Consider the following 27,815-nt stretch of genomic DNA (forward strand, 5'->3'; position numbering starts at 1 on the left):
CAGTGATGCAGGGTTTCTAATCTAAGCTTATTGCATTAAACCCCAATTGTGTCTGCATATAATAGTATGCCTTTTAGTGCTGTAACCAGCAATCTAACATACAAAAAACATATGTACATGCTAATATGATGTTTAAAATATTAAATGCATACTGTGTGAGCTATTAATTCAAATTTCCACTTTCATATTAAAGATTTTTTTTTTTATCTAAACAGATTGGAAAATGGCTTGCAAAAATACTTTCTTTCCTCAATAATGTCCTTGCCAATATGGAAAAACAACATATGATACATCGCTCATTCAAATCTCATGGGCATTTGCAAAAGAACAAATTCACAAGTGAACAGAAATTCACAGGTTGAATGTATTGTTAGATAAATCATAGAAAGTGGCATCCAAAAGTCAAATGAAAATGACATCTAGGGGGATAAGGCATCTCAAAGAACCTATCAGCAGTCTATCTCCATGACAGTTCAAGTGATAACTGAAAAAATACCAACACAACAAGAACTGAAAAGTCTGCCAAGGAGCTATAAATGTACACAGATAAATATCTTGGACATCATGACATGTGTGATTGCTGCTTACAGATAAGGATGATGAATGTGACACTGAGCTTGTACACCACATAAAACCATACAAACTTATACAGGATTTTCAATAGTTTTCATTTAATTTGAAAAAAAAAATCTTTTTTATTTTTTTATTTTAAGTTTTCTTGTCTATTGTATTAGCATCTTCATGCCACAGAAGTACATTAGCTGCTTCTCTGTCTTTACTTCAAGTAACATAACATTTTGTTTTGATGTAATAATTAAGCCTTTCTATACCTGTCCTTGATGCTAACGTATACATTAAAAATGTTTCTAGTAAAAGTTAGTACTGTTTTATTTTTAAACAATTTCTGTCCACATGTATGTGAAGCATAACAAGATACACTCAGTGCAGCAGCATTTTATGTATTGCAACTGCTCAGATCACCAGTGGGGCTTGTATCATGTCAGCAATTAACACTTTGGCCCATATTTATCAAGGTCTGGCGGACCTGATCCGACACTGCGGATCAGGTCCGCCAGACCTTGCTGAATACGGCGAGCAATACGTTCACCGTATTCAGCATTGCACCAGCAGCTCACAAGAGCTGCTGGTGCAACGCCGCCCCCTGCAGACTCGCGGCCAATGGGCCACCAGCAGGGGGGTTTCCGGCGATGTGTGTCCGCCTGCTCAGAGCAGGCGGACAGGTTATGGAGCAGCAGTCTTTGTGACCACTGCTTCATAACTGCTTCATAACTGCTGTTTCTGGCGAGTCTGAAGACTCGCCAGAAACAGGGGCCATCAAGCTCCATACGGAGCTTGTTAAATAGAGCCCATTGAGTCAATAACAGATGGTACAAGCACCTAAGGCTCTCTGAGAAAGTGTTGTGTTTAAATTGATTGTGCACAGTGTTTACTTAAAAGGACAGTCAAGTCCAAAAAAAACTTTCATGATTTAAATAGAGAATGCAATTTTAAACAACTATCCAAATTACTTTTATCACCAATTTGGCTTTGTTCTCTTTGTATTCTTAGTTGAAAGCTAAACCTAGGAGGTTCATATTAGACATGTGCATGGCGAAAAAATTCGGTTCGGTTCGGATCGATTCGGAATTTTTCGAAGTTCGGTTCGGATCGATTCGAATTCAGAAAATTTTGAATCGATTCGTTTCGGATTCATTCGGATTCGAAGAAATTTTAGTTGACTGTCCCTTTAAATATACATTTTAAAAAGCTATAGCTTTTATTAGAAGCATTTTTGCTAATAATTGTATATTGCAAAAATGCATCTATTCAAAACTGAAATGCATACATGAGGATTCAAATTTTGGCTGGAATATCCCTTTAAGAGCAGATTTTTAAATACAATATTCCATAAACAAAAAAGGAACAAAGTCTTAAAGCACAGTATGTGTGTGAGCTCTGGGAAGCCGTTACTATTACAACATGCAGTGTATAAGAGAGTATAGGTGGGGGAGTTTATTGGGTAATTATGATACAGTCCTCATCTGAGTTAGTGCTGTATTGAAGATACTTTCCATACATCCATCCATGCAGTAAAAAACTCTCTTAATAGCACACTCGGTATTACTACGGTAGTAGACAATAAATGAGCTTACGCTGTTGAGGCATAAATATATAAAAGACCAGGGTTTCCCTCTCAGCCGCTGTCTCTGAAATCACTATGAGAGTAACAGCCAGCGGTACAATCTCCCCTTAGGGCCCCGCCTCCCTGAGTTCCATATAGCATGCAAATAAACAATCCATCAAAAGCGGTAATACAATGGAAAATGAAACAGTTATTGTGTATCTTCAGTGCTATTAAAGAGATATATCCTTCTACCTTTGCTTCGTTAGAGCTGATGGTGTCCTCCTTAGAATCTTCACCCCCACGCTCTCACACTGCTCAGCTTCTAACGTCGTACCACACAACCTCTGTATGCTTGATGACATCAGAGCCACCTGGAGCCTGTAGAAACCTGGACATGTAGATAGGAGTGGAGTCCCCGTGCTCCACAAATTGAATAAAAAAAAAAAAAATCCCGCTGTACATCCTGGGTCGGGAGCATAGACAAAAATACTCCAGCACTATACTTAAAGGGACAGCCAAGACTTAATTTTTTTTTTTGTTTTAAAAGATAGATAATCCCTTAATTACCAATTCCCCAGTTTTGCATAACCAACATAGTTATAATTATACATGTTGTACCTCTGTAATTACCTTGTATCTAAGCCTCAGCAGACTGCCCCCTTATTTCAGTTCTTTTGACAGACTTGCATTTTAACCAATCAGAGCTGTCTCCATGGTAAATTCACGTGCATGAGCTCAGTGTTATCTATATGAAACATGTGAACGAATACCCTCTAGTGGTCAAAAACTACCAAAATGCATTTAGATTAGAGGCGGCCTTCAAGGTCTAAGAAATTAGCATATGAACCTCCTAGGTTTAGATTTCAACTAAGAATACAAAGAGAACAAAGCAAAATTGGTGATAAAAGTAAATTGGAAAGTTGTTTAAAATTACATGCCCTATTTGAAAAATGAACTTTTTTTTTTACTTGACTGTCCCTTTAAAAAAGGAAAACCCTTTATTGCATGATAATAAAAAAGTGAACAGACTCTATATAAGTGTAAGCAGTAACACATCTGACTGGTTTCGGCCCAAAGCGACCGTAGTCATAGACATGTTTAGTGTGTTCATGTGTACACTATTTATTCCCCTTAACCCCTGCCCTTGGGGGGGGGGTTACATCATTAAAAACATGCTTAACTCTATAAGTACAAGTAATTTATGCTATTGTCAAACACTGGTTAATTAGCGTATATCATTGCTAACATTATGAAATACAAGCTATATTATATTCAATGCAAAGTTAATACACTTATACACACAATATGAAATATGAAAATGAATAGAGTATAAACATATCAATTAAAGGATATATAGTGAATAAAACGGGCTTAGAATTTAAACACCAGTGTCTGGGTGTAATGACTGCGACTGAAGTGGCTAAGGCAGTGTTTGAAAATAAAGAGTACTAGCTAGTATAAATCTCTAATACTATATGTGACTATGCACGGAGATAAAGGTAAAAGAACCAATATGATACATGATCGATGTGTCAAACCCTTTGCTTATACATTAGTTTTACATGGACTCTTACTAGATATACTGGTAACAGGATATATATTATTAATTATTAATAAGAGAAGGATTGGCATGGGACCCCAGTAGGAGCCCAATAAAATATTACCTGAGCTAGTAACATTGAGTCTATGAAAACTGAAATTATAGGTACACAGTCCAAAGAAAGCTAGATATGCTCATGTAGGAGATAATGGAGAATTGTATATATTAATATACTACATCAAATGCATAACAACAACTTATTGAGTATATTGCAAAAATGCTTTATTTTTTCCATGTTTATTGACATCTATGGTGAGAACTATTGTGCATAATAGACTGTATATCATATGATCTGGCAGCCATATTGTTTTACACGAACATTTTGAAAATCTATGTTCTCTGCAACGCTTATGTTAGAACTGTGAAACTTGCTGTATAACCTTATATTGTGACCTAGAGTCACAGTTGCTCATGTTGAAGGAATTGGTCACAAGCTGTGGCCGCCATATTGGTTTACGCAAAAATTTTGAAAACGTATTTGCTTTACAACAGATTATGTTAAAGCTGTGAAATTAGCTGCATAACCATATATTTTGACCTAGAGTTACATCTGTTCATGTTGAAAGTACTGGTCATTTGGTAGCCAACTTGAAAAATACAAAAATGTTGAAAATGTGTTTTTTTTCCAACCGCTTATGTTAAAGCTGTGAAATTTGATGTATAACCATATATTGTGACCTAGATTTAGCTCTGTTTGTGTTGAAAGTATTAGTCATTATGTGTGGCAACCATCTTGAAAAATGCAAAAATTTCAAAAATGTGTTTGTTTTTTTACTGCTTATGTTAGAAATGTATAAACTTGCTTTATATTTTGACTTAGTTGCTCGTATGCCATTGCAAAGGGGATGCACTTGGCCACCTCTATTGCTGCTTGCAGCTATATTATTAGCTTGAATTATTTATTACTATCAATAGTGATGTTTTAGATTTTATCAGCATGTTACTTTATTTGTAATCACCCAGATTACAAGTTATGCGCTAAACCCGGCACATAAATAACGCTACAATTAAAAAAAAAAAAACTTCTTGTGTTGTGCGGTATTATGTGTTAAGCTCCATACCACACAAAAGCCAAGCCCATAGACATCAATGGAGAAAAAGTGTTAGAAAGAAAACTAACACCTGTGATTGCGGAATGGCTATCGCTATAACGCATTCCCCATTGATGTCTATGGAGACAAGAAGGTTATGTAAAAACCTAACACCCTAAAATAAACTCCTAGTCTAAATACCCCTAATCTGCCGCCCCTGACACTGCCGACACTAAATAAAGTTATTAACCCCTAATTCGCCGCCCCGCATTGCAAATACTAAACTAAACATATTAACCCCTAAACCGCCAAACACCCACATCTTGACAAACTAAATTAAACTATTAACCCCTAAACATAACACCCCCCCTAACTTTAAATTAAACTTACAATATAACTACCTTCAAATAATTAAAAACTTACCTGTGAAATAAAAAAAACTAAGCTTAAACTATAAATAAACCTAACATTACTATTTAAAAAAAATAAAATACCAAAAATAAAAAACCTAAATTACAAACTAACAACTAACATTCCAAAAAGACAGTCTAAAATTCCAAAAAAATAAAAAAATCTAAGATTACAAAAAATAATAAACTAAATTATCCAAAATAAAAAAAATAAACCTAATCTTATACCCCTATAAAAACAAAAAAGTCATCCCAAAATAAAAAAAACCCTAATCTAACTACCAATAATAGCCCTTAAAAGGGCCTTTTTTAGGGCATTGCCCTAAAGAAATCAGCTCTTTTACCGAAAAAAATACAAAGTCCCCCTGAATAATGCAACCCTCCACCCACCCAAACCCCCACAATAAAAAAAAACTAACTAAAATAAACCTAAGCTACCCATTGCCCCTAAAGGGGCATTTGTATGGGCATTGCTCTTAAAAGGACAATTAGCTATTTTGCTGCCCATCAAAACATTAAAAAAGCCCTGATCTAAAAAAAAAACCCCCCAAAAAAATCCCAAAAAAATCACACTAACCCCGACAAAGGAACTCAACATTTCTGATGCCCAGCAGTGAAGGTCTTCTTCCAGGTGACTCCATCTTCAATCTTCATCCAAGTGCAGCGGAGCCATCTTTCATATTCATCCAGAAGTCACAGAGCAGAGGCAGCGTGGAGTGGAGCAGGATCAGCGACCACAATGACATCCGACGTGGAGCCTCCTCTTCATGCAATCGTCTGCCGCACACTGAAGATTGAATGCAAGGTACCCGTTTATATTGGGGTACCTTGCATTCCTATTGGATGAAATTTTCAAATCAGCCAATAGCATGAGAGCTACTAAAATCCTTTTGGATATTCAAATCAAATTTTGAAGGTAGTTATATTGTAACATTAATTTAAAGTTAGCGGTGTTAGGTTTAGGGGTTGATAGGTTTAGGTTAGTATTTGTGATGTGGGCGGGCGGCTGATTAGGGGTTAATAGTTTTATTTAGGTGTTGGTGATGTGGTGGAGGCAGCGGATTAGGGATTAATAGGTTTATTTAGTGTTGGCGATGTGGTGGGGGCAGCTGATTAGGGGTTAATAGTTTTATTTAGGTTTTGGCGATGTGGGTTGGCAGTGGATTAGGGGTTAATAGATTTATTTAATGTTGGCAATGTTGGTGAGCGGTGGATTAAGGGTTAATAGCTTTATTATAGTATTTGCTATGCGGGGGATGGTGGTTTAGGGACTAATAGGTAGTTTATGGGTGTTAGTGTACTTTGTAAAACATTTTTTATGAGTTTTGTAAAACATTTTTGTTTCGCAAAATCCATAACTACTGGTCTTTGATAGCGGAATGGATCATGGCGGTATAAGCTATAATGCTAGTGGAATAGCCGAACCACACAACCTGTAATAGGGGTGACTTGAAAATTCCACACTCAAAAGCCATTTTTTTAGTGCGGAATGGAGAGTTGCGGTATAGGCTAAAACGCTAGCGGTATAGCCATACCGCTGCGACTTGTGATACGGGTGAGCTGAATATTCCGCTTGCAAAGGCCAATTTTCCAGCAGTATAGCCGTACTGCAACACTTGTAATCTAGCTCAATGTGTATTAAAAGGACAATCTTGTAGGAATTATTCTCTAAATGATATTGTATAGAACTTTAAGAACTTATTAACCTCTTGTGTCATTTGCGCATAGGTACACAGTGCTTTGCCTAGCATTCAAGACAGAGGTTATCAATGCTGTAATCCCCGCTGTCAGTTTAGAAAGCAGAGATTGCTTGGGGCAGAAAGCATCTGCCTTCATATGGTAGGGGAGTACTGATTGTGCTCCCTTACCATATGAAGCGAAATAGCCTATCATTACAGAGAGTAACACTGTCTCTGTCACGCTCTAAAATGATCATCGTTAGTGCTGAATGGGAGTGGTGGGAGACGAGGGTTGCTTATTTTCAGCCAATAGGAATGCAAGGTACCCCAATATAAAAGGGGTACTTTGCATTCAATCTTCAGTGTTCGGCGGACGATCACATGAAGATGATCTCCTTGTCGAATGACCGTGCCTCCACGCTGGAAGATAACCTTTGCTGCCTGGAAGAAGATGGAGTTCCAGACTTCATCAATGGTGAGTACCTATTTTGGGGTTAGTGTTAGTTTTTTTGTTGTTGTTTTTTGGGGTGTTTTTTTTTTAGATTAGAGTTTTTTTATTTTCATGGGCAGTAAAAGGCTGATTGCCCTTTTAAGGGCAATGCCCATACAAATGCCCATTTAGGGGTGATGGGAAGATTACGTTTTTTTTTAGTTAGGTGTTGGGGGGTTGGGGGTTGCAATGCCATACAAAAGGTCCTTTTTATTGGTAGTTTATTGTTAGATTAGGGTTTTTTTATTTTGGGGTGGCTTATTTGTTTTCAAGGGGTTTTAAATTAGAAATAACATTTTTTTATTATGGATAATTTAGTTTGTTTTGTTCTGTGTTGTTAGATTTTTTTTATTTTTTGTAACCTTAGTTTTTTATTTTAATGTAATCTTAGGTTTTTTATTTTAATGTAATGTTAGGATTTTTTATTTTATTGTAAAGTTAGGATTTTTTATTTTTGGTAATTTATAATAAATTGTTAAGGTAGATAGTCTTTTATTTTATGTAATTGTATTTTAATTGGGGTTAACTTAGGGGGTGTTAGGTTAGGGGGCTTAGTTATTAGATTAATACTTTGCATTGTGGGTGGTTGAATGATTAGGGGTTAATAGTGTTATTAGTTAGATTGTGATGTGGGGGTTGGCAGTTTAGGTGTTAATACTTTTATTAGTCACATTGTGATGTGGGGGGTTGGTGGTTTAAGTGTTAATACTTTTATTAGTTAGATTGCAATGTGGGGGTTGGTGGTTTAGGTGTTAATACTTTTATTAGTAGTTGCAATGTGGTTTGATGGCGGATTGGTTTTTGACGTGTCGGTTTAATTTTTTTGAGGTGGGTTAGATTGTTACATGTATTTTGCACTTTTTGTTTTCAACTTATGCGCCGGCAGATGATATACTGCCGTAAATCACCGGCGACGCAAAATATGTGCATTTCCGCACATTTCTGAATGTTGCCGTTTTTTTTTACTTACAGCAGTATATCATCTGCCGGCGTGGTTTATGTGATTCACCCAATGTGCGAGATGAACTTACTGGTGACTGGGGTTTCAGTAGTTGCACGTCGCATATGTAATCTCTCCCTTTATTCATCTACAATAAAAGCTCCAGTTGAGCTTAAATTAACCCCATTAAAAAGGTGACCCATTAAACACCTCCTATTCTTTTCTGTTAGTATACCACTTTGAGGACAAACCCCTGAGCAGAAAGAATATATTTTGTCTGTTCATTCAATATATATTTTGATTCTAAGTACTTGTATGTATAGCTCCATAAATATCAAAAAGCCTGAGAAAAGCCAGTTCCTCTTTTTTTTGTATTTTTGCATTGCCTATAAGTGATATACCGTTTTAATATTTCATGCATCTCAATTAAATAAAGACATTCAAGTTAGCAGGGAAGTCAAAACATTTTAGCAGCAACTTCTTTGAATCCCCTTAATACATGTAACCAATGAAAATCAAACATAGTAACATAGTAACATAGTAACATAGTAGATAAGGTTGAAAAAAAGACTGAAGTCCATCGAGTTCAACCTATACAAATCTAAAATACTTACAAAAAGCTCCAGTTAAGCTTAAATCACCCCATTAAAATGTGACCCATTTAATACTAGCAATCATATCCATGAATTTTGTTTGTATACAGAAACTTATCCAGACTATTTTTAAATGTATCTATGGTATTGGCATTCACTACCTCCTTTGGTAATGAGTTCCACAATTTTATTGCTCTCACAGTGAAAAAACGTTTCCGTTGCAGGAGATTAAATCTCCTTTCCTCCAACCTTAAATTATGACCTCTTGTCAGAAACAATTTTCTTGGAATAAACAGAGCTTCTGCCATCTCTGTATATGGGCCTTGAATATATTTATATAAAGTAATCATGTCACCTCTCAAGCGCCTTTTTTCTAAAGAAAACAGACCCAGTTTGGCTAGCCTCTCCTCATAGGTTAATTTCTCCAATCCCCTTATTAGCTTTGTGGCCCTTCTCTGAACTTTTTCTAGTTCTGCAATATCTTTTTTAGCAATTGGTCCCCAGAACTGCACTCCAAACTCAAGGTGAGGTCTTACCAGGGCTTTATATAATGACAGAATTATGCTTTCCTCCCTTGAATCAATGCCTCTTTTAATACATGCTAGTATCTTATTAGCCTTTGAAGCCGCTGCCCTGCATTGTGCACCCATCTTTAGCTTGTTATCTATTACTACTCCCAAATCCCTTTCCTCCTGTGTTTGGCTAAGTCTTGTCCCATTTAAAAAATACGTAGCCTGCTTATTTTTACTTCCAAAATGTAGAACCTTGCATTTTTCCGTATTAAATCTCATTTTCCATTCACTTGCCCATAGTTCTAATTTTAGCAAATCCCTTTGTAAAGAGAGTTCGTCCTGCTCTGACCTTATGACCTTACTTAACTTAGTATCATCTGCAAAAATAGAGATGTCGCTATTTAATCCTATATAATATTAAAAATATATTAAAAAGAACAGGGCCCAGTACTGATCCCTGGGGGACGCCACTGATTACCTTTGTCCAATCTGAGTATGATCCATTTACTACTACTCGTTGCTCCCTATCTTTTATCCAGTTATTTATCCATGAGCTAACATTTTCAGCTATTCCCAGTCCCTTAATTTTGTGCATTAATCTCTCATGTGGCACTGTATCAAATGCCTTTGCAAAATCTAAGTATATCACATCCACTGATTCCCCTTTATCTATATTTTTACTTACTTCCTCATAGAATCTAATTAGATTAGTTTGACATGATCTATTTCTCCTAAAGCCATGCTGATTAGAACTCATAATCTTGTTTACACGAATATGCTCATCAATATAATCCCTTATAATCCCTTCAAATATCTTCCCCACTATTGATGTCAGACTAACTGGTCTATAGCTTCCTGGATCATCCCTGCTTCCCTTTTTGAAGAGTGGCACCACATCAGCTTTACGCCAATCCTGGGGTACCATGCCTGAGGATAATGAGTCTTGAAAAATTAAGAGTAAAGGTTTGTCTATAACAGTGCTAAATTCCCATAACACCCTTGGGTGTATTCCATCTGGGCCTGGAGTTTTATTTACCTTAATATTTTCCAGTTTTTTCCTGATATCCTCAAAACAAAACCCAGTTAGTGGTATGGACTGGCATGTTCTATTATGTTCAAAAGTATCATTCAATGGTTCCTCTCTTGTGTATACTGAAGAAAAAAACTGGTTTAGTACCTCAGCCTTCTCCCTGTCATTATTTATCATGCTACCCTCCACGCATTTTAATGTACCTATATTATCCTTCTTAGATTTTTTGCTATTTATGTACTTAAAGAACCTTTTAGGGTTAGACTTAGAATCCTTAGCAATTATTTTTTCATTTTCAATTTTGGATAATTTGATTGCTTTTTTGCATGCTTTGTTACATTCCTTATAAATATTGTATGCTGAGTCTGTACTATTTTCTTTTAATAATTTAAATGCCCTACGTTTTTTCCTAATTTCTCTTAACACATTTTTATTTAGCCATAACGGCTTTGTTTTTTTATTTTTACTTTTATAACCATATGGTATGTGTTGATATGTATATTTATTTAACACATTTTTAAATATTATCCATTTATTCTCTGTATTTTTATTAGAAAATACATTGTCCCAATTTATATTATTTAATGATTTCCTTAAATCGTTGAATTTTGCTTTCTTGAAATTAAAAGTCTTAGTTAAGCCTTTAAAACACTGCATTTGAAAATAGATTTCAAATGTGACCATGTTATGATCACTGTTACCCAAATGTTCTTTAACTTCTATGTTTGATATTATATCTGTATTGTTTGATAGCACTAAATCCAATATAGCTTTACTCCTAGTTGGCTCCTCTATTAATTGTGACAAGAAGTTATCCCTGAGAACATTTAAAAATCTATCCCCCTTAGCTGAATTACTAGTTTCATTGGCCCAGTTTATATCAGGGTAGTTAAAATCTCCCATAATTACAGCACTGTTATTAGCAGCCTTACCTATTTGGATAAGTAGTTGAGTTTCCTCCGGGTCACTAATGTTGGGAGGCTTGTAGCATGTTCCTAGTAATATTTTTTTTAGGATTTTTCCCCCCACTCTTTATTTCAACCCACAGGGTCTCTACATTGTCACTTGTATCATAAATATCTTCCCTTATTGTAGGTTTAAGGTTAGGTTTAATATACATGCAGATTCCTCCACCCCTTTTATTATTCCTGTCCCTCCTAAATAATGTATACCCCTCTAAGTTAACTGCCCAGTCATGTGAATCATCCCACCAAGTTTCAGTTATACTGATAACATCATAGTCCTCTTCTGCAACTAAGAGCGTCAGCTCCCCCATTTTACCTGTCATGCTTCTTGCATTTGTTGTCATACATTTAATTTTCATGTGCTTTCTGCTGCTACTCGGTGTGCTTTCCTCTATATTTTCTAACATTTAAATGTAAATTTATTTTGATATTGTACTAGCTTTTTCTGTTAAATACCACTGAAATGTTTTATAGCGGCTGTAATATTTAAACTTATTATGCAGCACAATAGAGCTAATTGCATGAGCCAGCGACATATTTCAACAATTGCTTAAAGCTTTGTAAAAACTCGGCTACATCTAGTCCTCATTAGCCACAATCAATGGAAACAAGTCAGACATACCCATCAATAGTGATGTCGCGAACAGCCATTGGGGGGTAGTTATCAAGCCGTCAACCTCAAATACGCTGGAATTCCGCAGCGTATTTGTGGCGAGGCTGATTCGCCTTAGTTATCAAAGGCTCGAGACCGGCAAAAGTAGAATTTTTTGACGTAAGCTTCGATCCGCCGGACTCAGTCTGACACAGATCGATTCTTACGTCACTCCAGTGCGGCACATTCTCACTACTTTTGCTAGTTATCAAATGACTAGCAGGTACGCTCAGCACTTTTACGGCCCAGCGTCCCTGGTTTTCAAACCGCCACCCCTGGAGGCGGCGGATCCCATAGGAATCAATGGGAGTCTGACCATAGCGAAAGTACAAGTTCGCTGCTGACAGACATCCCATTGATTTCTATAGGAGCTGTCTGCACCTAACACCCTAACATGTACCCCGAGTCTAAACACCACTAATCTGTCCCCCCCCTACACCGCCGCAACTAAATAAAATTATTACCCCCTAAACCGCCGCTCCCGGAGCCCACCGCAAGCTACTCTATACATATTAACCCCTAAACCGCCGCTCCCTGACCCCGCCGCAACTATAATAAATGTATTAACCCCTAAACCGCCGCTCCCGGAGCCCACCGCAACTATAATAAATGTATTAACCCCTAAACCGCCGCTCCCTGAACCCGTCGGAACCTATATTAAATGTATTAACCCCTATCCTGCCCCCCCTACACAGTCGCCGCCTATAATAAATTTATTAACCCCTAATCTGCCCCTCCTACACCGTCGCCACCTATAATAAATTTATTAACCCCGATCCTGCCCCCCACTACGTCACCGCCACTGTAATAAAATTATTAACCCCTAAACCTAAGTCTAACACTAACGCCCCCCTAACTTAAATATTAATTAAATAAATCTAAATAATATTTTTATTATTAACTAAATTAATCCTATTTAAAACTAAATACTTACATTTAAAATAAACCCTAATATAGCTACAATATAAATAATAATTATATTCTAGCTATCTTAGGATTTATTTTTATTTTACAGGTACCTTTCAATTTATTTTAACTAGGTACAATAGCTATTAAATAGTTATTAACTATTTAATAGCTTACCTAGCTAAAATAAACTGAAATTTACCTGTAAAATAAATCCTAACCTAAGTTACAATTACACCTAACACTACACTATATTTTAATAAATTATTCCTATTTAAAACTAAATACTTACCTGTAAAATAAACCCTAATATAGCTACAATATAAATAATAATTATATTGTAGCTATCTTAGTATTTATATTTATTTTACAGGTAACTTTGTATTTATTTTAGCTAGTTTGAATAGTTATTAAATAGTTATTAACTATTTAATAACTACCTAGCTAAAAGAAATACAAAATTACCTGTAAAATAAATCCTAACCTAAGTTACAATTAAACCTAATACTACACTATCATTAAATTAATTAAATAAATTACCTACAAATAACTACAATTAAATACAATTACATAAACTAACTAAAGTACAAAAAATAAAAAAAAGCTAAGTTACAAAAAATAAAAAAATAAGTTACAAACATCAGCCAATCAGATTGAGCTCGCATTCTATTGGCTGTTCCGATCAGCCAATAGAATGCAAGCTCAATCTGGATTGGCTGATTCCATCAGCCAATCAGATTTTTCCTATCTTAATTCCGATTGGCTGATAGAATCCTATCAGCCAATCGGAATTGAGGGGACGCCATCTTGGATGACGTCCCTTAAAGGAGCCTTCATTCATCGTAGTCCGTCGGTGAAGAAGGAGGTTCCCCGTCGGCGGGAGGAAGATTCAAGACCCGGCTTGGAAGATGACATCGCCCGGATAGAAGACCTCTTCAGCGCCTCTTGGAAGATGACATCGGCCGGATCAAAGACTTCTTCAGCACCGCCTGGATGATGACTTCATCGGATGGAAGATTTCTTCAGCGCCGCTTGGAGGATTAACTTCTTCCGCTCCGGATGTCCACTTCGGTTCCATCGCTGCTCGGCTGAGTGAAGACAAAATAGGATGATCTTCAGGGGATTAGTGTTAGGTTTTTGTAAGGGGGGTTTGGGTTAGATTAGGGGTATGTGGGTGGTGGGTTTTAATGTTGGGGGGGTTGTATTTTTCTTTTACAGGCAAAAGAGCTGAACTTTTGGGGGCATGCCCCCACAAATGGCCCTTTTAAGGGCTGGTAAGGTAAAAGAGTTTTGAACTTTATTTAATTTAGAATAGGGTAGGGTATTTTTTTATTTTGGGGGGTTTGTTATTTTATTAGGGGGCTTAGATTAGGTGTAAGTAGCTTAAAATTGTTGTAATATTTTTAAAATGTTTGTAACTTATTTTTTTATTTTTTGTAACTTAGCTTTTTTTATTTTTTGTACTTTAGTTAGTTTATGTAATTGTATTTAATTGTAGTTATTTGTAGGTAATTTATTTAATTAATTTAATGATAGTGTAGTATTAGGTTTAATTGTAACTTAGGTTAGGATTTATTTTACAGGTAATTTTGTATTTTAGCTAGGTAGTTATTAAATAGTTAATAACTATTTAATAACTATTCAAACTAGCTAAAATAAATACAAAGTTACCTGTAAAATAAATATAAATACTAAGGCCTAGATTTAGAGTTCGGCGTTAGCCGTGAAAACCAGCGTTAGAGGCCCCTAACGCGGGTTTCTTACGGACTCCGGTATTTAGAGTTTATTTACCGACACTCAAAAATCACTTAACGCTCAAATTTCTACCGCCACCTCTGACCCAGTAGTTAACATATACCGACAAAATAAACATCCACGAATCACAAAACAAATATTACACAAACTACACTTACACTCATACAAACACTAAACTATTTTTATTTTTCATATTTAATAATTTTCCATCAAAATACAAAGGATCAAAGTTGCAAGATCTCGGGTGTTAGAAAAAAATATACACAAATCCATTTTCCCATTGACTTACATTGACACACGGGAAAAGACCCTCATATACCTACATCTAACTAATAACATTATCACAAACATACACTCATCGATGCATACAAACAATATACACCACATGACATACAAAAAAAATGATTTATTACATAAAGAACACGATTTAGTTACTTTTTCCCAAAAGCTCATGACGTCACTCACTTTACGAGGAAAACCAGTCTTAGAAAAAAAAAAAATTTTTTTTAGAGCCTCCATTGACTTCTATTGGGAAGACGTGCTCGTGCACGCGAAATCCACATTTCCCTAACGCACGCAAATAGCGTAGACAGAAAAACTCCAAATACCAGCGCTAGAAAATACATGATTTTATGCGTTAGACACAGCTAGGATAAATAGATCAACAAATGACTATTTCCCTATGGTGGATTTATGGATTTTACAGTTTGAATATTCACAACACTATTAAATTGTTTCACACTTTTAGATTACATCAACTACAAATCAACATCAATAGTAACACATTATTATTTAAATAAAATTACATTTAAACGTAAAAAAAAATTCATTAAACTTTTCTGGATTCACAAACAGTACACAATGGGAAACACCTCTCATTTACCTTTATTATTGCATTTCAGTTATTCAACTCATATGCTTGCAGCAACTGCATATCTACATAGGCTTAACACATGATCAGTCATGTATGCACATACATTACTTTTAACATTCACTCATACATGTGCATTCAAATGATGGGGGAAAAACACATTACATTCTCTCTAGGAATCACAAAACACAACATATGGATTTTACTGTACTTTTAACATCATGATTCCATCACCAGAAACCATTAGGAATTACGTACAACAAGAACATCATTACACAAGATTACAGATGTCACTTTATGGGAAGGAACAACAATGCCACACCGCTATATAGAAGTCAGCATATGTGGGACACAATCACAATATATACGTACATGTACATAACACGCATCACCCATCACGCAACCACAAAGCACACATTTATATTTTATTCAGCACACAATAACAATGTAGCACAATACAACAACACAATGAGGATTTCTGAACTACATAGGCAGGTTAATAATATCATGACGTCATTAGAAGATTCAACCATACACATCAGAGATTCACCACTGTACCGCCCCTTTAGGAACTTTAACACTCAATACTACAATACAACATATACGTAAACAACACTTTTGAACAGCATTATTAGGGAAATTTCAATGGGACAATTAAGAAATATTGTCAGATCGCAAATCACTTTATATACAATACTACAGATGGCATCCGGAAGTTATTCAGTATTAGTGCGATTTGAATGGGACGCATACAATATTGACAGCTCGGCAATCACTTATATATACAATACTACAGATGACATCCGGAAGCTCAGAATTATTATGCTGATTTTAAAGGGACGCATACAATATTGACAGCTCGGCAATCACTTATATATACAATACTACAAATGACAGCCGGAAGTTATTCAGTATTAGTGCCATTTTAATGGGACGCATACAATATTGACATCTCGGAAATCACTTATATATACAATACTACAGATGGCAGACGGGAAGTTCGGAATTATTATTGCGATTTGAATGGGACGCATACAATATTGACAGATCGGCAATCACTTATATATATATAATACTACAGATGACAGCCGGAATTGCTTCAGTATTAGTGCCATTTGAATGGGACGCATACAATATTGACAGCTTGGCAATCACTTATATATACAATACTACAGATGGCAGATGGGAAGTTCGGAATTATTATTGCGATTTGAATGGGACGCATACAATATTGACAGCTCGGAAATCACTTATATATACAATACTACAGATGACAGCCGGAAGTTATTCAGTATTAGTGCGATTTGAAAGGGACGCATACAATATTGACAGATCGGCAATCACTTATATATATAATACTACAGATGACAGCCGGAAGTTATTCAGTATTAGTGCGATTTGAAAGGGACGCATACAATATTGACAGCTCGGCAATCACTTATATATACAATACTACAGATGGCAGACGGGAAGTTCTGAATTATTCTTGCGATTTTAAAGGGACGCATACAATATTGACATCTCGGCAATCACTTATATACACAATACTACAGATGACAGCCGGAAGTTATTCAGTATTATTGCGATTTTAAAGGGACGCATACAATATTGACAGCTCGGCAATCACTTATATATACAATACTACAGATGGCAGACGGGAAGTTCGGAATTATTCTTGCAATTTTAAAGGGACGCATACAATATTGACATCTCGGCAATCACTTATATATACAATACTACAGATGGCAGACGGGAAGTTCGGAATTATTATTGCGATTTTAAAGGGACGCATACAATATTTACAGCTTGGCAATCACTTATATATACAATACTACAGATGGCAGATGTTACTTTATCGTTTACAAACAATATTGCAGCAACATTGATCGATCACATTCGATGCACATTATACACCACTATGCACTTTCATTCATGTTAGCCTGGACGTGTGCTTGTTACTATAAGATTGTGTTTAATAAATATTGATTACGCATATGAACAAACATTACAAACATGCACTGTATGTGTGATATTTGACACTTTCACATTGAGATTCATTGGGGAAAAACAACATTTCAGCAAAAAACAAAAAAAACGCCCACTGTGAAAGCATTCGCGCCGCTCACATACAAACAAGTGAATACAATTAGCAATCATTACAAACTCACTACCATTGGACTAATTGTACTATAAATCCCCCAAACAACATGGCCAATGCATCACTTGTGATCCACATCAGATCAAGTGCTTACCTTGTTACGCTGTTTTGAAAGATGGATGACGATGACATGGTAGACGCTGCTGGTGCTGCTATTGGCGAACTAGCTGTTGCTCGAATCAGGCAGCCTCGGCGGCTCAAACTGAGACGAAGGGGTCGTCTGGTTCGCGGTCCTCGTGTCTACAGGGTGAGACCCACCTTGGAAAACATGAGCGACTTTGAGGTTTTTGATAAGTATCGGCTCGATCGCGAACAGCTCATTGGCCTTTACGAGCTTCTTAAACCTCATTTGGAGCCACGTATACAAATAAGGACTGCTGTTCCCCCCATGAGTAAGATGCTAAGCTGTCTATACGTCCTGGCCTCCGGGAGTTTTCAATCCGGAGAACTGTACATGCATGGCCTGGCTCAAGGTACATTCTCTGGGGTGTTTGATAACTTTCTGGACGCCATGGTACGTATCAGTAAGCAATACATAGGATTCCCACAGAATGATGGTGATTGGAGGCGCCTGAAGCAGGAATTCTTTGATATTGCTCAATTGCCCAATGTCTTGGGAGCCATTGATTGTACCCACATTGCGCTGCGTCCTCCAATTGATGACTTGCCCTTCAGAAATCGCAAACATTTTCATAGCCTCAACGTGCAGTATGTTTGTGACGCACGGATGAGGATTATGCATGTGTATGCAAATTTTGGAGGTGCTTGTCATGATGCCCGCATCCTCTTTCAGTCGTCCCTGTTGAGACAGTTTGAGGAAAGACAAATGCCCCCTGGTTATCTCGTTGGTGAGTATTTGTGCACAACATGGTTAATTAGTTTGACAATTGCCACTGTAGTTTTAAAATGTTAGCGTCTTGTTCAGCTATAGGATGCAATTTAACCATTTGTTATTTTCCGACGCTAATGTCTACTTTTAGTTTAATGCAGATATGTAGCATGTCATACCTTAAATGCTCAGAGAATGCAATGTAACCATGTATTTAGCATTTTACACAAGGTTTGTTTTCGGAGAAATACGCATATGTAGCATGTCTTAGCTGAAATGGGAAGATATTAGCTCATGCAATTTAACCATGTCATTGTCTCTTTCCGCTAATGTCTACTTTTAGTTCAGTGCAGATATGTAGCATGTCTTACCTTAAATGCTCAGATAGAGAATGCAATGTAACCATGTATTTAGCATTTTACACAAGGTTTGTTTTCAGAGAAATACGCATATGTAGCATGTCTTAGCTGAAATGGGAAGATATTAGCTCATGCAATTTAACCATGTCATTGTCTCTTTCCGCTAATGTCTACTTTTAGTTCAATGCAGATATGTAGCATGTCTTACCTTAAATGCTCAGATAGAGAATGCAATGTAACCATGTATTTAGCATTTTACACAAGGTTTGTTTTCGGAGAAATACGCATATGTAGCATGTCTTAGCTGAAATGGGAAGATATTAGCTCATGCAATTTAACCATGTCATTGTCTCTTTCCGCTAATGTCTACTTTTAGTTCAATGCAGATATGTAGCATGTCTTACCTTAAATGCTCAGATAGAGAATGCAATGTAACCATGTATTTAACATTTTACACAAGGTTTGTTTTCGGAGAAATACGCATATGTAGCATGTCTTAGCTGAAATGGGAAGATATTAGCTCATGCAATTTAACCATGTCATTGTCTCTTTCCGCTAATGTCTACTTTTAGTTCAGTGCAGATATGTAGCATGTCTTACCTTAAATGCTCAGATAGAGAATGCAATGTAACCATGTATTTAGCATTTTACACAAGGTTTGGTTTAGGAGAAATATGCATATGTAGCATGTGTTAGATGAAATGGGAAGATACAGAATAATATAGAACTTGATATTTGGATTTGTAAGAATTTTTTTTTTAATGGATTATCGTGTACAAATTTTTTTTTTATCATAATACTATTTTAAGGATTCTGTTTGAATTATGTTCTGTTCATAATTTATAGGTGATTCTGGGTACATGAGCCGGCCTTGGCTCATTACCCCCTTGCGTAGCCTGAATGATGTGTCTGAGGAGCGCTACAATAGGGCTCATAAGAGAACCAGGGCGGTGGTTGAATGGATGTTCGGGCTCCTGAAGATGAGGTTCAGGTGCCTGGACCGTTCTGGAGGAGCACTCCAGTACAACCCAAAGAAGGTGGCTAAGATCGTTGTAGCCTGTAGCGTCCTGCATAATATTGCACAGCGGGCTGGGATGCTGCAGGCCGTCCCGGTGGACAGAGACCTCCTCAGAGATGAGGAGGATGATCCTGTTCTAGAGGGGGAATTCCAGGACGAGGGCCTCGATGTCAGAGCAGACGTCATCAACCGCCACTTTAGACGGTAAAGAATAGAAATTAGACTGTAGTATTTTCCATAGATGTGAACTCTAGGGAAATGACAAGTAGAGAATTGTGCAAACATGTTAGGATTGTTCATCAAATGATAAAAATGTGTTTAATTTATTAATATAGGTGATGCTCTGGCCATTGGGTCCTGTAGCGAGTCTTTGCCACCTGGTTTTTAAAGAGGACATCAGATGGTAAGTATAAATGTATGGACTGTTGCTGGCATGAATTGTACACAAATACATCATATGGCATACATTTTCAAAAATAGTATTTAGTTTACACATTAATTAAAATGTCAATACTCAGAAAGGGATCCTCTAGAATGACTATGGTTCAATGTCACACATTAGAGGTTTGTTCTGCTCAATATGACTCATATTCACACTTTATAGAAAATAACACAAGTTGCTACACACGCTTAGTAAGCTATTGACAGAAATTTATTATGAAATGGGGGGTGGGAGAGGGGTACAGAACTGATTCACACACTTGTAGTAATTTTAATTAAAAATTTTCTTCCATTAGGGAGCTGACTTAATCTAAAGACTGAAAGGGAAGAATTAGAAGCCTGACAGTGAAGATTGCCCAGACTGACAGTGGGAAAAAGCCAAGATTGAAATTGAAGTATACCAATGGGATCATGTCTGGCATTATCTTTCCAATCTGCTGACCTTGAAAACCATACAAAGACATGTTCACATGGTAAGTGCCAACTATTTGCTAGAATAAGGCTGTGGAGACATCCTATTGGAGACACTTAGATGATTTTCTAATTTTTAGATGGTATTTCCCAGTCCTCTATTTAATGAACTGATGAATAAGACACCTATTGAAGATAAACTGTTTACCCCTGAATTGACTTTTAAAGACCATGCATTATCCAGGTTGGTGCATGCTAGTTAAGAATCACAGGAAGAATGTCGATTATTGTTAGCTTACATACATTAGTCATACTTATTTCATCATTAAATATTTAGGGATCACAATCAGAAAAAGGAATACATATTATAGTTGATATAGAGGTATTTGAATGGACATGAAATATTACATTTATGTTCAGCATACATATATTGTTGAAATGTGATATACATTATGTATAATTAGAAATTTGGATATTTAAATTGAATTTGGATTCAACAATATAATGTTGTATGTTTATTTTTTTAATCAATTTAATAAATATCTTTCAAAAATGTTGAACAAAGTTAGAGCATAGACACAAGATGATTGTAAATGTATTTTATGAATATTTGACAACGTGTGTATTAACTTTGTTCCATTTGTTTATTTGTCATTTCAGATTGGCATCTGATGACTTCCAGGAATATTTTTTTTTTTTTCAATAAATTTCCTTTTTTATTTTAAAATGTTAATAATAAACATTTTATTATTAAATACATTCTTTTGAACAGATTATAATAAATATCAATATAATCTGTCAATAAAAAAAGTTTGACTCCCATGACTGGTAGTTGGCTATTTGCCAAGCACATGCATAAGATCATATAATGCATTAATTTTAGAAAATCAACTGATTCCGAGAATATTACATTAAACTATCTTTTTTAACATTAATTGGGGAGTGAGATCCTTTGATGCTTTTCTTTTGAAAATCTTATATATTACATTAATTTTGGATATGTAGTCAAAATTTCTCATAAATTATTTATTTTCACTTTTAAGAAGGGGAAGTGGTTCAATTACATTAAAGTGACAGTGTTGTTGAATGTAAAATTAATTTTATAAGATCTTGTATCTTCATTAGGTATCTCTAAAAAATTTTTTAGAAATTATTTAAATTTTTACTTGTATAAATGGTAGGTCATTTAACTTGATATTTTTAACAAGCTAGTTATTGGATGCCAGGTTAATCTATGTAATTTTCTAGTGGAGTCATTTAACTATAGTTAGTAATATTATGTATTTAAAAAAATATTACCTCTTGGGTTAGACATCAAATATCTATATATAATTTTAATTCCCCTTTAGTTTATTTTGACAATGTTAAATCAACATTCCAAATGTTTTGGTCCTTAAAGGCACATTCACAAAGTATATTGTGTATAGATTTTAAAAAAAATCCTTAAAGAATTTAAACATATTTAGAAAGTAATATAGAATTACATTCAGTCTTTAAATATACTTCTAAAAAAATACATCAATGCACATATCTTAGTCAATTACATAAGGCATCTATATGCAACCAACAATCAGCATCAAAATAGCCTATGTAGATATGTATTTAATCCAAGAATATATATAATTACAATATAATTATTGAATAACAAAACATATTAAGTTGGTCAAATATTAGAATCTTATACAAAATGCATACATAACATATAGCTTAATGTCCCTATAAGCTGAAGGCTCCAAAATACCTCCTTTAATAAATATATTTCAGTCAGTGTGTAAAACAATCTAGAAGTTAATCTAAATTTGCTTTACTCATATGTTAGACTAATTTAGCAAAAGGAAGGTGCCTAGGTTTCTTATATTTTAAGCATTATTGTGAAATGTTTCTTTAAAGGGACATGAACTCAAAATATACTTAAAGGGAGACAATTAAAAAAATAATGATTTATACATTCTGAATGAGTTTTCTATTTTAAGCAACTTTAAAAATTGTCTCGTATTATGAATGCTCCTTGTGATGTTGCTATCATTACTTTAAAAAAAAGGCATTAAAAAGATAATTTATTTGCTTCAGTACTCTGGACAGAACTTGCTTTTTTTGGTTGGATTAATTGATCCAACAATCGTCAAGGACAACCCAGGTTTTTTGGAAACAAATGTCCGTAAGCTAAAATATCATTATTGATTTGCAAAGAAAGATAACAAGATAACTGTTAACATTTGATAATCGGATTAAATTATAAAGTTGATTAACATTTTATGCTCAATCTGAATCACGAACGCTAAATTTGTTTGGACAGTGTCCCTTTAAGAGATTTAAATAGTGTATTTACTTCTCTTCCTATCTTGACATACTTTGCTTGAAAAGCATATCAAGATAGGCTCAGTAGATGAAGATTGGTGGATGCACAGAGATGCCTTATGTGATTGGCTCAACCATGTGCATTGAAATTTCTTCTGTTGAGGATATATAAATACTAAGAGAAATTGATTTACATTTTAAAGTCTAAACAATCTTCTAGCTCTATAGATCATTTGATACAATTGTTTGTTTGTAATGTCTATTTAAAAATAAAGACGCCATTGCACAATAACATATATGAGCACTTCAGAGAAATACAAGCTCGAGGTTTATTTGCTAATAACAAACAAACATGTAGTTTAACATTTATAAACAGATTATCCAAGTTACTGACATTCTAACCTGAATTTGAACATTAAGAAATATTGCGTGGGAAACGCATCTTGAAACACCAGATTAGCATCTTTAAACATTAGTCTAATGTCACGCAATAGCACACAATCAATGTGCATTATAAAGACATTTAATAGAGCAATGTCAATAATTCTCAATAAGTCAACAAATTTATTTTATGAACAATAAAGACATACAATATTAAATGTGTATTTGTATTAAAGAAACAGACCGTTATTAAACCGAAAAATGTCTACAACATTTAATAATGTGACAGTATTAGATTTTAAAGAGAATTTAATCATTAATATTTAACGGATCACGGATATTAAATCTGCGTCACACATATCCGCATGACAGGCCCATGAGTTACAAATAAGTCTACATGAAAAATGAAGTAACAGCACCACCAAGCGGTATGTGTAAGGAAGTTACTAAGATATGAAACATTAAGGAACAGCCAATCCGAGTTCATCACACAAACACAACTTTAGTCAGGATGGTCTCACAGACATTCTAACAATATTTCAAACTTTTATCCAATCAGATGTACAGATAACTTGTCCCATGGTGCATCTCATGTTTACTTCACCATATAAAAGTCCATTACACGTTGCCATCTTTGTCAGTTCTCTAATGCCTGCAGGCAGTATATCTGATATTTATTTCAAAATAAATTCTACAACCCAGCAGGCATGTCAGCTCCCAGGTTCACCAAGGAGGAGAGCGCTGCACTGGTCCACGCTGTCAAGGACTTTTATCCCCAGCTGTTTGGGAACAAGAGGAGGTTGACAGATGCGCACGTTAAGAAGGCCCTCTGGGAGTCTATCACCAATGCGGTTAGATTGGTGTGTGACGTCCAGAGGACCCAGGATCAGATCATGAGGAGATTCGGAGATATGAGGTTGCGGTTATCCAAAAAAGTCAACCTCATAAGGGACTGGGTACAAGCCCGTAAAAGAGGTGGCAAAAGAGAGGCCCCACGGAAAATGTACCTACTCCCTTATGAGGTGACTTTATGCGAGCTCCTCAATCTCCGGGTCCCCAAAAGATTTCGAACCTCGCCATCCTCGGCCTCCTCTTCTTCCCTCCCAGCTGCGGGATCTGAAAGTCCTGACGCGGGGGCCAGGGCAGCTGCTTCTCCGTCCGGTGGCCTGGGAGGAGATGGAGAATCTGAACAAGGTAATTATCCAACTTCATATAATATCTTAATATTTGTTATTTTTATCCAAAAATGTGTATATAGTCAGATACTAAACCTATACAGATCTCACAACATACACTACATATGATGTTTAGATATCTGATTTTAGATTAGTGACACATGAAATAGGAATGATGTTTCTTGCGCTCTACAGAATATGCGTCACAGAGCGGAAATGGAATTTCGCATCCACGTTAACATGGCTTTGCTGTAAGTGGCATTGCTTTATACATGTTGGTCAAATGACGGATGCGTAATTCCGCTTGGAATCATTGTGCAATGATCGCGAAAATAGAATTTCGCATCCACGTTAACATGGCTTTGCTGTAAGTGGCATTGCTTTATACATGTTGGTCAAATGACGGATGCGTAATTCCGCTTTGAATCATTGCGCAATGATCGCGAAAATGGAATTTCGCATCCACGTTAACATGGCTTTGCTGTAAGTGGCATTGCTTTATACATGTTGGTCAAAATTAAATGTGAATTATTATATTAGTGAAGAATACAGTATTCTTATTTTCAATAGTATAGATAATAAAAAAAAAAAAAAAAATTATAACATATGGCCATCAATTGATGATTATGAAATAACACCAAAAAATTATTAAATATACAGTAAACAACACAACTGATTGAAAATAAGAGTCCAGGATATATTTATCATGAATTTAATTGAGGAAACAATTAACTCATGGGACTACCAAAGGATTAATAGTTTTAAATTGATTTGTTAATAATGTAAAGATTTTAAACATGGCATGATTTGTATTAATGATATGCAATCCTCATTTAATATATTACAGATATGGATGTTGCTGCTGGATCCTTAAGGGAGGGCTTGTCACAGTATGGTATGTCTCATTTTAATTGACATTTGTCTTAGAAACATGGACAGAACATTACATACTAAATCCACATTGTTCAATATTTATATGTAATGTCCCTTTAATAGATGAAAATTAAATAATTATTCGGATATCCTTAAATAACATATTAGATTTGAATTGCATGCTCAATCCCATTCATTACATCAACATATGGAGTAGAGAATTCATTAACACCAACATTGTCAAATCAATTTAATTTTATATTAAAGGGATACTGAGCTACAATTATTAATGTTGTCATTCAGATAGAGTATGCAATATTAATAAACATTTAAATATAATACTATCATCATATGTGAAATATTCTATTGCTAAATGTATTTTAAAATCAAGAATGTACGTTTATCTGCATCTCAATTTTGGTTGACCAACCTGGGTTTTTATTGATGATTGGTGGATACCTTCAACAAACAATATTTATTGAATCCAATATTGCTTATCTGCCTTTAATATTAAAATTTAGCAACATTCAAATTATAATAGGAGTCAATGTTAAATAATTTTGAACAGTTTGAACAGAGAAATCAATGATTTAAATTAATCATGTCAGTGTCCCTTTAAGAAAAAATAGATTCATTCATCTTTACATTCTTTGGATTAAACAATATTGATATATAATTCACATATTCACTGTTGGAGTTACTTTATAGATATCAGCATACTCTTAACAGCACCATGATTACATATTTGTAATAATCAATTTGGTTTTGTATTGTGATAAATATGTGTTGTGTCCCAAACAAGATTACTGTACATTGCACAAATGGCTCGATGTGCCACATGTGTTTGTTTAGATTTGTCAACAGCTGCTCTTCAAAATGTGGTTTGTGTGTATTCTTTTACGAACATTGATCAATGGGTATATTTAGATATGCAATAGCATCGTATGAGATGAGTTTGATGTCTAATATAGTCTGAAATTAAACATTTGTTCAATACAGAATTTTTAACAGAATCCCCTTGATTCAATCAAGCATTTTCTGGTTTAATGACTGCTCTATTCTTCACATTTTCAAGTTGATTAATCTTAAAATTCGAGACAGATGTGTTTTAGTGATATCCCAAATGTGTTTCCTAATATATATCTATATCATTCATAGAGAGAGTTGGTTTGGTGAGCCCACAGGAATCCAGCAGTGACATAGAGCCGCCTTTGCGGTCTCCTGGTAAGTCCATTGACTCATTTATATGTAATTGAAGGTGTATTGTTAATCAATATTATGAGCATGATTCTGATGAAGCATAACATTTGAAACAAACATATAATTTTCTCTTCTGATTATATATTAATTTTCTTTTAATATTGAACGATTAATAATTTAAACTTTATTAGTCTACACATTTGTTATTCAGAAGATGTATAGCATATGTTTGTTTCCATGTTCTTTTTTGACAACAGTCATCAAGTGATACACACATGAGAAATCTTAAATGTTCTATGTACTATGCTTTTATGATTTTTAAATTAATCCAAACAATACATCGAAAATATGAATCATTGAGAATAACAAATCTAATGTAATTTGTATGCTCCATCAAAATGATGTAAATCATAACTTTGGGTGTGTATATCTTTAATGCAACATTGATGTGTGTCTTTGAACAACAGTAACATATGTTATAATATCTGTTGTTAACGTGTACACAACATGTTATGTTTTACAGAGATTGATTTAACATATGTGACGGAGGAGGAAGAGGATGCCTTGGAGTCTAATGGTATGTGAAATATATCTATCATGTTTCAAACATGTTGGTTTCTTTGAAATAATTTCATTGAAGACATTCAAAGTCTACAGCTTTTGCACTTTAAAAAGGAATATTATTTGTCTGTTCAAATACACTACTGCCCCCTTTCTATATCAGGCACCATGAAAATGTTTTAATTGAAAATATTTAAAATTCATGCCATCATTATGTCACATGCATATTCCAGGCCAAAACACAATAATAATGTTATAATTGTACAGATATTAATTGATATTCATCTGAGTGCCTATATGCATACCATATCCTCATTTCATAATTGTTTACAAATTCAAACACACTTCGAAGTATATTGAAAACATAATCAATTTGAAATGCGTTGATTTGATTTCATGATGTATGAGATGTTAATATATATTTATTAAATTTTCAGATGGATCCACCACTTCTGGTCATCTGGTTTCCGCACCTGCCCAGTCCCCTGCACAGTCACAGACCCCTCCCCCTGACCATGCCCAGACCCCTGCACAGACCCAGACCCCTGCCCA

Source organism: Bombina bombina, chromosome 4 (genome assembly GCF_027579735.1).
Source record: "Bombina bombina isolate aBomBom1 chromosome 4, aBomBom1.pri, whole genome shotgun sequence".
In the NCBI taxonomy this organism is placed as follows: domain Eukaryota; kingdom Metazoa; phylum Chordata; class Amphibia; order Anura; family Bombinatoridae; genus Bombina; species Bombina bombina.